Below are 7,126 nucleotides of genomic sequence, written 5' to 3'. Positions count from 1 at the left end.
GCACCTGTAGGCACTGTGTCCTTAATCACCTCTGGAGCTAGAGTGGAATCACCTGATGCCTGCTCCTGAGGATCCGGCACAGGTGCAGGCGCTTCAGATCCAAGGCCCTGCCCCAGTTCAGCCGGCCCTGGAGGCGGGGACTCCTGTGCAGGCTGGGATTCCTCCGGTTCAGCCTCTGAATCAGGTTCCCAGGCCATCACACATTGCCCCCTTTATTTTATTTTAAAAACTGATTTGCCACCCTGTGCCACTGGCCTGCTTTTGACCTTCACTTTCTCCCATGATGCTGACATCCTTTGCCCTGGTTTGGTCCAGGCCTGGGGTTGCTGATTGTATTTCTCTCTCTCTCTCTCCCTTTCTCTAGCATTGCATTCCTGCAGCCTTCCTCATCCAGCCCCTCACTCATCTTCTCTCTCTCTCTCTCTCTCTCTCTCTCTCTCTCTCTCTCTCTCTCTCTCTCTCTCTCTCTCTTCCTCCCAAGTGACTATAAGCAGGCTGGTCGTCATGCTGGTACTCACAGCTGCAACCCATCTGCTTTGATTGAATGCTGACATTGATGAGACAGGTTCGCTGTTTGAAGCATCCTCCTTTTGCTTGCACTGGCTGCGGCAAGATGAGGGGTGGGGGTGGGCTCTCACTATTAATGGAAGCGGCTGGAACTTTGAGGTGCAGAGGGCGAAAGGTGTGTGGGGAGGGGAAGAGTAGGTTTGCAAAAGAAGCAGAATTGCACTTCCGGTCTTACTGGGATAGTATTTCCTCAAATCATTGACACAGGCTTGTGCAATCCACTCCCCAGTCCACAGGGAAGAACAATAGCATGAAAGCATGGATGCCCAATGATGCTAGGTAGGGTCACGCCAATTCTTATCTGTTGGCCAAGATCACTGCATTGGGTTGGGGTGTCACCTGTTCCATGCCTGTGCTGCTTTGCTGGGACACCTGGCACCCTGGCCCCAGCTGCAGGCTGAACATGGCCCACCCCTGACACCTGGGATCATTCTAAACATGAAAAGGTCCCTTGAAACACACCTGGCCCACTGGACAGACAGAATAACAGATGCAGTATGGCAGCCAGGAATAAGGCACCAGCAGCAAAACACCAAGATCAGCAGGAGCTCTGGGGCAGGCATAGGCAAACTCGGCCCTCCAGATGTTTTGGGACTACAACTCCCATCATCCCTGGCTAACAGGACCAGTGGTCAGGGATGATGGGAGTTGTAGTCCCAAAACATCTGGAGGGCTGAGTTTGTCTATGCCTGCTCTGGGGGCTTATTGCTCAGAAATGCAAGGCACTTTTGCAGTGGTTTCAACAGAGAGAGCAAATGTGTGCTAGTTCAGGGATTGGAACCGCAGGCCCGGCAGGAAGGCAAATACAGCCCTCTAGGCCTTTCTAGCAGACCCAGCCCACCTATGAAGAAGCAGCCGGTCAATAAACCTCACAATAAAATGTTGACATCCATGATCATATAAAACAAGACACAAGTTTATGGAATATCTCTGGCAGAGAGGAAAACACGGTCACGTTTATTTGGGTAAGGGTTTTACTTGTATCTTCATTGTGCTCAACAGAAATTTAGGTACAGTTTCTGTAATGATCTTCTTTGTACCAGTGAGGAGAAGAAAAACATAATACCCTGAGGATCTTCTAGGATACAAAGTGGTGGCCAGTCTAATCAACACCCCACTATGTTCTTTTTCACATGGGTGTGACATAGCCATGTGGGTGAATGATTGGCAGTACACCAAAGCAGTTCATTTTTTTTTAACCCACTTTAAAGATATGTGCTGAAACATCCCCCCCTCCCATCTAACCACTATTGCATGAATATTAAAAGACCTATTTTGGAAGAAAAGAAAAAAAAACTAGGCAAAAAATTACTTTAGAATGAATGAAGATCAACTAAAAATGTAAGAACCGAAATGGCACTCCCTGTCAAAGGTTAGAGGTGTAGGGCTAGGTTTACACTCCGAAACCAGGGCTCTTCAAAAAGGCAGAAGAGCTGTGCTAAGGTGACTCACACCTATGGCATTTGTGCTACTTTTCTGTACTTTCCAAAAGGGTCGGATTTTCAGAGGTCTCAAAAGAGGCAGAAACACTGCAGGGGAGCCACAGGGGAACGATCTGATGATGTGAAGTTGATGTTCCATTAAAAGAAAGAAAGCGGTTGTGTACACCCACTTACTTTCCATCCAGAGCCCTCCTGGTTTGGGTAGTGCATACACTACGTTAAGCAACAATCCACATCTATCCCGTGGCTTCTTACGCAGCACTGTGTTTTGATGCATCCCCCACCCCAATGTATTTCAATACGAATTGAGGAAAAGAACAACCTAGCTGCATTTTAAGGCGGTCACGTGTGCACAGCCAGAGTGAACTGAGAGTGGTCATTCCACCTATTAGGGAAGTAACCCCAGAAGCACATTGCAAGGTGGGACTATGCACAAAAAAGAGGGGGGGGGAGAGAAGAGAGGTGCTTCCAGATGAGAGTTTAATATGCAAACAGGACATTCAGATATCACAAATGGCTCAACAGCAAGCTTCTTCTTCTTTCTTCCTCTCTCTCTCTCCCCCCCCCCAATTTATTGGATTTTTCCTGGAAATGGTAAATCCAGATTAAGCAGGGAGGAAATACAGGCTGGTGTTTCAGTACCAACGACATCAGGTGGACATGGAGAAAACCTGCATACACGAGGAACACTGGCCCCATGATCCGTGTCCACCTGAATTAAATGGTGAGGTGTGGTGTCAGGCTCGGAGAATTCTATCCCTCCCCCGGTGGCAGCTCAAAGCAGGAAAGAACAAAGAGAGTCCTTAGTAATGAGTTTATTCAAACATCACATTGAGAGGCAAAGGAATCCAGTCTGTCTCCCATAATGGCGTTGCTCCAACTGAGCTCCTCCCCCCTCCCTTCCTAGCAGCAGCACTTCCCCTTACGGTGGCAGCCAGGGGCTAATTGTCTCCGAGTCCTTTGCTCTTCCACTTTCAATGCTTGCCATGTTCTTGGAGAAGGGGGGTCAGAAATGCTCTCCAGTGATAACGGGTCAGCTGGCTGCTGTCTCTCTGTCTCCCCCTTCTCTTCTTCCAACACCCCCCAACTTTTCTGTTCATCTGTCTCTGCGCTGTGACCTTCCTCAAACCACTGCTGTAATTCAATACTCCCTTCCTCTTCTCTGGGAGTGTCAGGAGAAGGGTGTGTGTGATCTCCACCATTCCTCCTCCCAGTCCAGTCCTTGACAGGTGGATACAGGCCACCATGTTAATACCACTGACATTATAATGGATGTCACACACACATATACACACAAAACCATTGCATGCATGAGCAGCACTGATCCTGCAATAAATGCCCTTCTCAAAGCACCCTTTACCCCATACATGCCAGCAGGTTCCATCCATGGTCAGTGTCGGGGTTGGCATCCACCCTCTGGCAGTGGTAGCCTGGTCCTCACTCACAGGGATTTGGTAGCAGGCAACATGTCTCTGTGTACACCCACATGATGTAAGAACCCTCCTCTCACACACGTTTCCCAACCATCAGAATGATGGGCATGGTCCCAAGGTATGGTCTGAAGACAGCTGAGGAGGTCACCTTGCAGATCTAGGACTGGTCAATGTCTGGATGGGTGCTTGTGAATCACCTTGGATTCTGCGATGGGAGAAAGGTTGGATTATAAATGTATAAAAATAATTAATTGGAAATAGCAGTTTGCTCCTGAATTATTTGCTATTTACCAGAAACAACTGAACTCCTCTGCCTAGGGATGGGAATCTTCTTGTTCTCAATAGGCTCCATCAGTTTCAAAACAGGAATCACATGGTATCATCCATTCAGCCAACTGGGCTTTCTACCTTTACACACTTCTTTGCTTCCATTTGCTCGATGGTGTTTTTTTCTTTCCTTTGCTCAAGAAGGAGGCTTCTCCAGCATATGGTGCCTCTTCTGCTAGCTGCCTTCCAATTTTCCAAGCTACAGACTGCAATAGAAAATAAATACATAAATGGAATAGCTCTGGTTGTATATGAAAGAGCAGGTCTGTAAATAGACAGTGGCCAATACAGTGGTACCTTGAGTTACAAACGCCTCAGGTTACAAACGCTTCAGGTTACAAACTCCGCTAACCTGGAAGAGTTACCTTGAGTTGAGAACTTTGCCCCAGGATGAGAATGGAAATTGTGTGCCGGTGGCGCAGCGGCAGCAAGAGGCCCCATTAGCAAAAGCACGCCTCTAGTTAAGAACAGTTTCAGGTTAAGAACGGGCCTCCGGAACGAATTAAGTTCGTAACTAGAGGTACCACTGTAGAAGAATGAGAGGCAAAAAAAGAGATCACTTTGAAATGAGTTGGATGCATCTCCGTCAGCCTCCCATCGCCCTCTCCCTCTCTTCCCTTCCACACTCAGTAGTTCATCCGATGAGCAAAATCCATGGGGTCCTATGCCAACACTCTTGAGCTCAGAGTGGGAAGGGGATTTGGCTGCTTCTAAGCCCAATGGGCGCCAATTACATTTGGAAGAGCACCACGGAAAGGTGGGAGTAGCAAGAAGAACGCTAAAGGTCTCAGTCATGAAAGATCAAGTGGGGTTTGACTCATCTGTGCTTCCTGCTCCTCGGCCCACCTATCCAGTATACACACAGATGAGAAACCCTGGCATGGCTTCCTGAAGTAAACTGGTGGCTCTGGTTCTTTGTGACGTTCCTGATAGGGTCTGGTCTGTTGTAGGTCTCATATTGTGAAGCCCTCAGTTACACACACAGGTATCCACATACCTACATGCAAATAACAAAAGCCAGTTCCCAGAATTCCATGACACTCTTTGTCCAAGGACTGGAACCCCAGATGGAGAAATGCAAATAGGGATGAGTGCATTCTCAGTGCTGGGGTCGCCAGGGGCAGGACACAGGTCCCACTCTTTCCCCTTGATGCTAAGGCTGTGCACACATTATGGGCCTAATAATAATAATAATAATAAATTTTATACCACCCTTCATTCAAAGATCCTAGGGTGGTTCACAAGACACAGCTAGGTTGCTCTTTTTCTTAATTTGGATTGAAGACGGTTTGGTGTGTGTGTGTGGAATGCATCAGAACATAGTATTGCATGAGAGACTTCCACTGGTCCTGCCACTTTCTCCCAGAAAAAGCTATTCTTTGTCGCTGAACTGGAGCAAAGTTCAGCTGGGTTTTCTGCGAATTGATGTTTGCTCCGATTCAGCACTAAAGAGCGGATTTTCCCCAGGGAAAGAATGGGAGAAGCTGAAAACCGCTCAGGCCCATGCTTTTCAGGTATGGGACAAGCAGAAGCGCGGATGAGCCCGTAGCCTTGTTTTTTTTAGTCTGGGCTGAACTAGAAGCTGAAGAGAAACACAAAAAGCCTGACTTGCATTGTGTGTTGAACACAACACTATGGCTTTGAGGGTCCCTCTAGAAACCTAACAGAGGAAGCAAGATCTGTTGGAGTGCGAATGCTGCGAGACCTTCCATTCTAGGGTCAGGTTGTATATATACGTAAATAAAGTCATTTATCCTAAAAATACCACAGTCTCCTCTCTAGTGACCTTTATTCCAAGGAAATTAAATCATGGGTAAGCATTGGAACCCCTGGAGTCTCTCACCACCTTGAGACTGGGACGCATGCAACCATATCAATTTCTACTATGTCAGACTTTGTCCATCTAGTTCAGTATTTTCTACTCTAGCAGTGGCTCAGCCTGGGGTCTTGTGCAGGGAAATTCCACATCATGTGCTACCTGATCTTTTAAACTGGAGATGGGCATGGAACCTTCTTCCTGCAGAACTCAGTTCTACCACTGAGTGATGACCTCCCACACGGGCCATTGGTTCTCCAAACTTCATTCCGCAACCTCAACTGCACTTTCCTGCACCCCCTGCCTCCTTTCCACTTCCAACTCTGCTCTTACTCAACCAGTCTCCTGAACTCTCTGCTCACTATTCTTCCTACCTCCCTTCCAACCCAACTGCTCGGCTCAAACACCCTGACTACTGCATGCCCCGGCCTTTATCCTTCTCTCCTTCTCGGTGAGATAGCACACAGCCCCTCTGGTCCCTCAGTCCTGTGCGAGTTTGCCTGCAATAAACGACCAAATGTTCAAGTTGCTTACAGAGCTTGCAGTGCTGAGCAGCACCCCATCACTGAAACTTGCCCTCTCCCCATGCAATTTGAATGTTTGTGGATATTCAGGGTCATCTCAACAATTCAGCTGTTGGTTACATAAATGTGCGCAGAGACAAGCAACACTTGCCAGTTTTGAATGGTGAATATTTTCACCCAAATATGTGATATTCACAGATTTCGTTCTTTGGAGAGCTGGACCCCCTTAATCCTTTCGTCTTTTCTTGGCTCCTCGCAAGCTTTGTCCCTGCCCTATCCTTCCCCTCTGTTCCTTGTTGACAAAAGGGCACAGACTGCCATCGGTAGCTTATTTCTTGCTTGTGTGTGTGTTTGTGTGTAACTTGAAACCCAGGAGGTGACTAAACCCGTTTCCTGTTCTAAGCTCCCTGAATATCTCTGGAGCTTCCATTGCAAAGTTAACATCTGTTATTTCAGCTGTAATCCCATTAATATGGCAACAATCTCGTCAAGCACTGAGAGAGCACAGAAAAATAAGACGTGTGTGTGTGTGTGTTGGGTGCACACTATATTCGCCCTCACATACGGGCAGACGGAACCAGTTTTACAAGATCCCAATCCCCTCCCCATCTTACGCTTACTTCAACTTCCTCACTGGATTGATTTTGCACATAATCTTCTGAATGTATTCCGGGAGATCTACAGATCTGCATGAGCTGTGCCAACAAACTGCAGAGGCCATCCCATAAATCAGGCTCTTTCTACTTTCATTTGAAGTTTCTAGATCTCATGGGATGAATGAAGTGGGAGGAATTTGAAATTACACGATCAGTTTCGCTTTCTACTGCAGCTAGGAAGGGATGGATGAAACACACTAGAACACACTCCCCCCCCAAAAAAACCTCTGCTCAAAATTTCTCTTCAGAATATACCACAGATATTCCCATGATATTCAGATATCTGTCGAAGCTGATACTTGAACAAATGCTTGAATAACTGACATACACTGGCAGTGTGTGATTCTGATAAAGGTTTCTT

The 7,126-nt window shown here is 47.2% G+C and overlaps 1 long non-coding RNA gene across 1 annotated transcript in view; it reads right to left on the bottom strand.

Moving 5' to 3' along the window:
• Positions 1-3,291: 3,291 nt before the first annotated feature.
• The window catches only part of LOC309355608, a 70,490-nt gene continuing 66,655 nt past the window's right edge, over positions 3,292-7,126 (bottom strand). Inside the window, exon 4 of the long non-coding RNA XR_014162557.1 lies at positions 3,292-3,968. This is a non-coding gene — a long non-coding RNA (uncharacterized lncRNA). The remainder of the gene's footprint in view (positions 3,969-7,126) is intronic.

Source organism: Podarcis melisellensis (assembly GCF_964234715.1).
Source record: "Podarcis melisellensis genome assembly, chromosome: 13".
NCBI classification, from domain to species: domain Eukaryota; kingdom Metazoa; phylum Chordata; class Lepidosauria; order Squamata; family Lacertidae; genus Podarcis; species Podarcis melisellensis.
This window is presented reverse-complemented; position numbering and strand designations above follow the sequence as displayed.